Source organism: Ochotona princeps, chromosome 14, assembly GCF_030435755.1.
Source record: "Ochotona princeps isolate mOchPri1 chromosome 14, mOchPri1.hap1, whole genome shotgun sequence".
Lineage (NCBI taxonomy): Eukaryota > Metazoa > Chordata > Mammalia > Lagomorpha > Ochotonidae > Ochotona > Ochotona princeps.
Window position 1 is genome coordinate 63,050,733 of NC_080845.1, and position 8,811 is coordinate 63,059,543.

At 43.4% G+C, this 8,811-nt stretch overlaps 1 protein-coding gene across 1 annotated transcript in view; it reads right to left on the reverse strand.

Moving 5' to 3' along the window:
- The window catches only part of CENPP (centromere protein P), a 246,272-nt gene that overhangs the window by 95,141 nt on the left and 142,320 nt on the right, over positions 1 to 8,811 (reverse strand). The window lies entirely within an intron of this gene.

Sequence of the window (8,811 nt, forward strand, 5' to 3'; positions counted from 1 at the left end):
TGTGCACACAAGGTGCTAAAAAAGGATGCTGAATTGAGGAGCATCCTCTCCCTTTCCCAGTCTAATCTGAATCAGATCACAAGTTGCCCAAAGATGACATTAACACTGCTTGGGACAAGTATTTGGCACAGTGGTAAAGATACACTTTGGGATGATGCAGTTTAAAGCACCTGGCTCGAGTCCTGTCTTTACTTTCTGTCCAGCTTCGTGCTAATGCGCACCCCGAGAAGCCAACAGATGTTGTTTCAAGTACTTGAATCCCTGCTACCCAGGAGACGAGACTGAGTTGCTGGCTAATGGTTTTAGCCTGTTCCAGCCTTACCTGTTGTGGGCATTTTGGGAGTGAACCAGCAGATGGAAAATACCTCTGCCTTCCAAATATCAAACAAAAGGCAATAAATAAAAATTTAAAAAATTTTAGATGTGACAATGAATGGACACAGACATATACGGAGTCATACAATAGGGAATAATTTCCCTTAGGAAAAACTCCTGACTTGGACAAGGAAAAGTACAGTTATTTTTAAACATGTAAGTCATGTTTTGCTAACCAGTTACACTTAGTGATTAATCTGTTTTGCATAAACACTGCCTATGCTTTAAAAGCTATCATTTAAACATACCATGAATTACTATGATCCTAACATGCTGACTTAAAGGAATAAACTACTCAAATTCTGCTGTTTAAGGGAAACCCCAAAGGGTGGGGTAAAGCCCTTTATGATATCAATTCCACCTCTTCCCCTCACTTAGAAAAACATTTGGAAAGTTTGCTCACAGCAGATGTACTTTCCCAGGCTGTATTTGAGCAGCTTTTTGGTCTATATATGAACATGAATTCAGATACCTGATCAACCTAAAATTCAAAGGCATTACAAGTATTCCTTGAAAGGAAGTTTCTAGGGGCTAGTGTCAGAGCTTGAGGTCTTAAGCCATCACCTGTGACACTGGCAACCAATATAGACACTGGTTTGAGCGGTGACTGATCCAGTCCAGCTTCCCTGGGAAAGCAGAAGAGGATGGTCCAACTACTTGAGCCCTTGAATTTCCTAGCTCCTGGCTTCGGACTGGTCCAAGCCTAGCTGTTGTGGTCATTTAGGGAGTGAACCAGCACATGAACAGATTGAAGATCTCTCTCTATTCCAACTCTAAACCTTTAAAAATAAAAACAAATAAAAAAGAGGTTTCTGGGCTTTTATAAGCAGAATCCAGATGATCACTTGGTGCCGTTAATTCTGAAAAATCTGTGAAAGAGATCCACTTCTCAAAGTTAAGAAAATAAAAGTGATGTGACTCAATTTTCTACTTATTTGCCTACAGGTACTGACATCCCATGTGAGAGTGGGTTCATGTCCCAGCTGCTCCAATTTCCACCCAGTTCCCTGCTTAAGGCCTGGAAAAGTAGTACAGGATGGATCAAAGCCTTGGGACCCTGCACCCATATGGGAGACCTGGAAGAAGCTCTGGTTTCTGGCTTCGGATTGGCTCATCTGTGGCCTTGGGGTCTTTTAGAGAGTGAATCAGCAGATGGAAGATCTGTCTCTCCTTGTTTCTGTAAATCTGCCTTTCAATAAAAATAAATCTTGAAAAAAGGAAACAAAAATGAGTATCATGGCTGTGCACTGTAATCAGTATTATTCATGGACTTGGATGATTCAGACACTAGCTCCAGGTTCCTTGCCTACAACATCAGGAAACATTTGACTCTGATATTTGCTGGGAAGACTACAGCAGCCATACAAGTTATTTGGCAAGGATGAAATGCTGAATGAAGGTGAGGGTCAACATCTTCCTGCTCTTTGAATAGGATGAATACTGATTATGTGAAGTCATTGATTTGTTAGATTGGTATAAAACTTGGAGGAGGGGGATAAAGGGAGGAGGCCTGGGGCCAGTGTTATGGCATGGCAATAAAGCCTCCACCTGTGGTGCTGGCAGCCCGTGAAAGTGCTGGTTGGAGTCCTGGTTGCTCCACTTCTGACCCAGATCCCTGCTAATATATCTACCAAGGCAGTGAAGGATGGACCAATTGCTCAAGCCACTTGACTCACATGAGAGATGTGGAAAAAGCTCTTAGCTTCAGACTGGCCCAGCTCTGGCCACTGCAGCCACTTAGCAAGTGAACCAGCAGATGGCAGATCTCTCTCTCTCTCTCTCTCTCTCTCTAACTCTGCCTTTCAAATAAATATCAAATCTTTAAAATAGAAAAAGAAAAAAGTGGGTCTGGTACACTAGGACAGCGCTCAGCATATTTTTCTGTGAAGGGCTGGAGAACACACTTGGCACCTTGTGGCCACACCAGTGGCACCACAAACCACAGGCCTCCTGGGGAGAAAGTAGAGGCACATGTCCATATCTCAAGCACAGAACAAAGCATGTGTAAAAACCACACAGAGCAGCATTCAGTACAAGATGGACCAAAGCCGTGGGACCCTGAACCCACATGGGAGACCTGTGGGAGACAAGCTCATCAACAAAAATCAAGTTGACTCGTGAGTAACTTACAATGATTATCCACAATACCTGAAAGAGAAAGAGAAGGGAGGGAGAAAAAACTACAGTCTTTAAAATAGCTGGCCAAACTACAAAATTACTTGATACATAATCCTGTTTCACAGTTCAAGTCCTTTCTTAGCAGCCTGAGTGTGTCTCCAACTGAGTAAGACAGCCTTCAATGACACAAAACCTTGATTGTTCCATTGATAGCTTGCTCAGCAAACTTTGCGCAGAGGGTGTTAACGTCAAGTTTGTTTCTTCACTGGCCATATGGCCATCAGTTTCAATGGAACCCAAGCCCAAAGAACCAGAGGCACTTGTAAGATTTTTTAAAAATTATTTTTTAAGACTTACAGAGAGAAGGAGACAGAGAATTCTTCCATCTGTTGGTTCACTCCTCAAATGGCTACAACTGCTGGAGCTGAGTCAATCCAAAGCCAGGAGCTTCTTCTGTGTTTTGCCCATGAGTGCAGGGGGCCCAAGGACCTGGTCCATCCTCCACTACTTCCCAGGCTGTAAACTGGAAGCTGGATGGGAAATGGAACAGTTGGGACACAATCCAGCCCCCATACAGGTTGTTGGCGTTGCAAGGTGGAGCATTAACTTGTTGAGCCACCATGACAGTCCCTGATTATTTTTTAAGAGAGGTTGAGAGACTGAGGTGACAGGATTCTCATCGGTTATTTCTTTCACCATATGCTTATAGAAGCTGGGGCTGGGCTTGTCTAAAGCCAGGTTTCCCACACAGGTGGGATCTGAGTCATCACTTGTTGTCCCCCAGTTCTTATACTATCAGGAAGCTGGAACTGGGAGTAGAACTGGGACTGGGCCCCTGACACTTTTATATGGCATCCCAGCCCAAGTATTTTAATTTCAGCCCAAAGCCCATGCCTTGTAAAAGATTTTCAAAGAAAAGAAAATAGCTGCAGTGGTACATGTTTATTCTGCATTTATTTCTCTCTCTCTTTTTTTAAGATTTTTTATTTTTATTGGAAAGTCAGATATACAGAGAGGAGGAGAGACAGAGAGGAAATCTTCCGTCCGATGGTTCACTCCCCAAGTGACCACAACAGCTGGAGCTGAGCCGATCCAAAGCCAGAAGCTTCTTTCGGGTCTCCCACACGGGTGCCGTGTCCCAAGGCTTTGGGCCATCCTAGACTGCTTTCCCAGGCCACAGGGAGGGAGCTGGATGGGAAGTGGGGCTGCCAGGATCAGAACCACTGCCCATATGGGATCCTGGCACTATCATACCAGGCCCAATTCTGCACTTCTTAAACAAAATTTCTGCATATAACTTCCATGTCATTGCTATGCCATGCTGAGCAGAATGCTGGGCATTGAAAACCCTTGCTGGAACTCAGTCTGCAATGTCTCTAACTCAGTAAGTCTTAGCGAATATAGAACTAAAAAAATAAAACAACGATGATTTCATCTGTGCTGTTACATTTCCTTTTCTTCGTGAAAATGGAAAAGAAAAAACCCTTACAGTCAAGCATATTTTTTCCCTTTGCATAAAATGTGAAGAATGTGAATCCACACAAGGGAGAGCAGGATTGTATTAAAAATGACATGTGATTATGCTAAATGAGTGTTAGTTTGGAAAAGAAAACGAATACATCATGTTTTTAAAATGTTCTGGTGTGTTTCTTAGTAACACAATCTCTGCGGTCAAATAAACTTACATTAAGCTATCAGCTGATACAAGCAAATCTTTGTTGGGCCCAGTGCAGTAGTCCAGTGGCTTAAATTCTCGCCTTGCATGTGCTGGGATCCCATATGGAAGCCAGTTTGTATCCAGGCAGCTCCACTTCCCATCCAACTCTCTGCTTGTGGCCTGGGAAAGCAGTTGAGGACGGCCCAAAGCCTTGGGACCCTGCACCCGTGTGGGAGATTTGGAAGGAATTCCTGGCTTTGGATCGGCTCTGCTCCTGCTGCAGACACTTGGGGAGTGAACCAACGGACAGAAGATCTTTCCCTCTGTGTATCTGACTTTCCAATAAAACAAATAAATAAAACGAATAAATAAATAAATCCTTTTAAAAAGGCAAGACTCTTTGTAATGGAATATGGTGAAAGTTAATTTGTTAAGTGTAGGTTGGGAACTACATCCATGATTACCAGATTTATATATGCACCATTTGAAAAGTCAAGTTAACATTTGAAATAAAGAATAAGTGGAACAGCTGGGAATTGAACCAACAGCCACAGGTGACAGTTTTATGTGCTATGCCACAAAATGAGCCCCAATAAACTTTTTTTTAAATGTCAATTTGCTCAATTATTGGTTATGCTAGGTCATTTGTTGAGGCAGTTATTGTCCGCCTGTGAATATGCTGCCATTCAGTAAACTTCACCTAACGGTGTTTGGTTCCATTGGTTATCTTTGCCTAAGCTAGTTATCACACTGGAAGCTTCACAGTGGTGATTTTCAGTTATTCCTTGTGTATTCATTTGCTCATTCTTCAGTAAGGAAGCTCTGACCCTTTCAGCTCCCTTTTCTTTCTTATTATAAAAATGACTTGGGGATTGGTATCGAGGCATAATAGGTTAAGCAGCTGCCTGTGACTGATACTAGTACCCTAAACGGGCACTGGTTCATGTCCTGGTTGCTCCAATTTCAATCCTGCTCTTTACTAATGTGACTAGGAAAGCAGAAGAGAATGGCCCAACTGCTTGGGCTCCTACATTCATGTGAGAGACCTGGCAGAAGATCCTGGTTCCTGGCTTCAGCCTGTCCCAACCTTGTCATTGTAATCATTTGGGAAATGAATCAGTGAATAGAAGATCTTTCTCCCTCTCTCCTTTCTACTAACTCTACCTTTCAAACTTAAAAAATCTTTTACAGAAGGATTTTGCAGGCCCGGCACAGTAGCCCACGACTAAAGTCCTTGCCTTGCATGCACCGGATATCCTATGGGTGCCAGTTACTATCCCAGTTGCTGTACTTCCTATCCAGCTCCCTGCTTGTGGCCTGGGAAAGCACTCGAGGACGGCCCAAAGCCTTGGGACCCTGTACCCGTGTGGGAGATCCAGAAGAAGCTCCTGGCTCCTGGCTTTGGATTGGCTCAGCTCTGGCCAATGTGGCCACTTGGGGAGTGACCCAGCACATGGAAGATCTCTCTTTCTCTTCTGCAAATCTTTCCAATCAAAATAAATAAACCTTTCTAAAAAAAGGATTTTACTTTGATGTGTTACAATCCACTGCCACTTTGTTCTTCCTGAGATGAATGGTTACTTCTGTGCTCCTTTTCCAAGTTCTTGGGACTTCATGCATTTTGATACTTCTTGGTATGACAAAATACTCCTTGCCCACTTTAATACTTTCCTTGGCCCAGAACTGTTATTGGCCACTTCTTTAGATGCATTAGATATTTGTGCTGTACAGTAAACAAGATTGTATGACTTCTCCAGGTCTTTCTAAAATCAGTTGAACTTACTTTAAGTGGGAGATTTCAGAACAGGGGTCCATGCAGAATGACAAGTTTGAGCTGAACCCCTTGGTCCTGCAAAAGCGAGTCCACGGAAGGAAAGGACAGTGGAGGGTTTGGAAGACATCTTTGTACCTTCTGTGAGGGGTTCTACCATGAGGTATCCTCTAACACCAAAACAACCCATGAGGTCTTAACCATCAATTTATTCACACTTTTGGTGATTATCTACAGCATACAAAACCCTATGTTACACATATTTACTTCCTTGGACTCAGGGGCCTTGAACATTCTTAAATGGTATTTGCAAGGCTGTCTTCACCAGACAGTGAGGCCTATGACTCCTTCCATGCCTTCCCAGGGCCCATACCATTTGTTGCACAGATAGGTAAGTGATCTTTCTGGTTACTACTGGAGGAGAATACTACACAATCCATTCCCGCTCCCTCAGGAGTTGAGGGAATTGAGACACTGGCTAATGAACACCAAAGAACTCAAACATCCTGAGTTCTGCCAGGCCCTGTGCGTACACAGCCTACTCTAGGCACTTTGGGATTCTACAGTGCTCATCTTTTACCACAGGTAATTTGCATCAGATAGTTTGTAAGGTTCCACCATGCTCTTGTTCTGGGACCACTGCTACACACATCAAGACCAAAAGAAAGGGACTGGCATGATGGGTCAACTGGTTAATCCTCCACCTGCTAGCACCAGCATCACATTTAGGTGCTGGTTCATATCCTGGGCGTCCTACTTCCCGTCCAGCCCCCTGTTTGCTGTCTGGGAGGGTAGCTGAGGATGGCCCAATGCTTCGGGATCCTGTATGGGAGAGCTGCAAGCAGCTCTTGGATTTTGATCAGTTCCATTGGCCATTGCAGCCATATTGGGGAGTGAACCAGCGGATCGAAAATGTCTCTCTCTCTCGTTTTCTCCTTATCTCCGTAAAACTTTCCTTTCCAATAAAAATAAATAAATAATTAAAATGATTGAAACAAGGACTATAGAGGGTCTTAAAATCACTTTCACAATTGTTGGAATATAGACGGCCAAAATAAAAAAAGAAATTTTGACTGAAGTACTGCTTATGGCCATCAATGGTTCTGCTTCTACATAGTCAGTGTAGCAAATAATTGTTTTATGATGTATCTTCCTGTTTATAACATATCTAGACTGTCATTATACCTAAAGATAACACTATATAGTAAAATAATTCCTCAATGTTAAATCAAAGCTCAAGAAAGCAAAAGCTATACATGTTAAAAAGACTGATGTGTCCTCCATAGGCTTCTTCAGGAACCACAGATGGAAGATTCTCTCTCCCAGTACTTAAAGAGGCACATTGCTGTGTTTGGATGACAACATGGAATGAGTGGCAAGAAAAGGCTCATCTCATGCTGTGCCCCTGGAGTGAGTCTGCCAGAGCCCAGAATGGGTCTGGTGGAGCCGCCAACACAGTGTTACTGGAATACAGTGGGTAAGGATAAGCTGTGCTAACCTTCTAGCACCACACTCCTTCCTAGGCCTCTCACCAAAGATGCCAGAAGGAGACAAGCTTTGATTTTCAGCAAGAGAAAAATAAGTAGCTTTAACATCTTAGGAACACAGTCTTCAGGGAACCACTCCCATCTCTACACATACGTAACAAAACTGTGCTTAGCACTGTCCTGCAGACAAGTGAGTGAGTGGGGCGGGCTCAGGTGAGTTATGCTGTGGACACATGGTGTCAGCAGAGAAAGTCCCATGGAGAAGAAGAGCCTGAGCTCCAAACGGCTGTTGCCATGCAAACAAGGGGAACCGGGCATGGCAACATGCTTTTCAAAAGAGAAATTGAAATCTCATAACTTTTTTTAAGATTTTATTTGTTTTTATTACAAAGTCAGATATACAGAGAGGAGGAGAAACAGAGAGGAAGATCTTCCATCCGGTGATTCACTCCCCAAGTGACCGCAACAGCTGGTGCTGTGCCGATCTGAAGCCGGGAAACAGGAACCTCTTCCGCGTCTCCCACGCGGATGTACGGTCCCAAGGCTTTGGCCCATCCTTGACTGCTGTCCCAGGCCACAAGCAGGGAGCTGGATGGGAAGTGGAGCTGCCAGGATTAGAACCAGCATCCATATGGGATCCCGGGGCATTCAAGGCGAGGACTTCAGCTGCTAGGCCACGCTGCCGGGCCTGAAATCTCATAATTTTTAACTCTAGTGATTATCATTTAATAAAAATGTGTGTACATGATTCCCCCAATACAGGTTAAAAGCTCTTCATATGAGCTCTTTAAAATAAAATTAACCTTTTGTAGCATACTCCTATAACAGAACGCAGTACTATAATGTGATGAACTGCTGCTGACCACCACGGCATGGATGGATCTCAAAAACAGAATGCTGAATGAAAAGCCAGATATAAGAGAGAATGCAAAATAAAATTCTATTTATGCAAAGTGTAGGAAACAATCTAGAAGGCTGATGTAGAGACCGGATTCAAGAAAGCTGGCATTTTGGATCAAGGATCAGTGTATAGGTGACTAAGCTATTACAGTGTGTTTTTATTCTGTAATAGACACTTCCATAAAAAGTTAAAAACAAAACAACACATTGTGCAGGACACACTGGCTTTTGCCCAAAGCTTCCTGTTTATGACTAAGTGCTGATGGAATTCAAGCTGACGCTGGAGGCTCTGGATACAATGATTAGTCAAATCCATCTCACACTTCCATGCAATTCATCAATTTACCAGAGAAGTTTGTAACTAAAACATATTTGGACCAACAGTATGTGAGCATTCTGCCCCCAAAATAATGGCTGCCATCCCCAGGTCAGATGGGGTGGGGCGGGACCTGAGCTATGCTTAGAGTTGGCCTTCTGAGGACCACTATACGGAGTCCACTCTG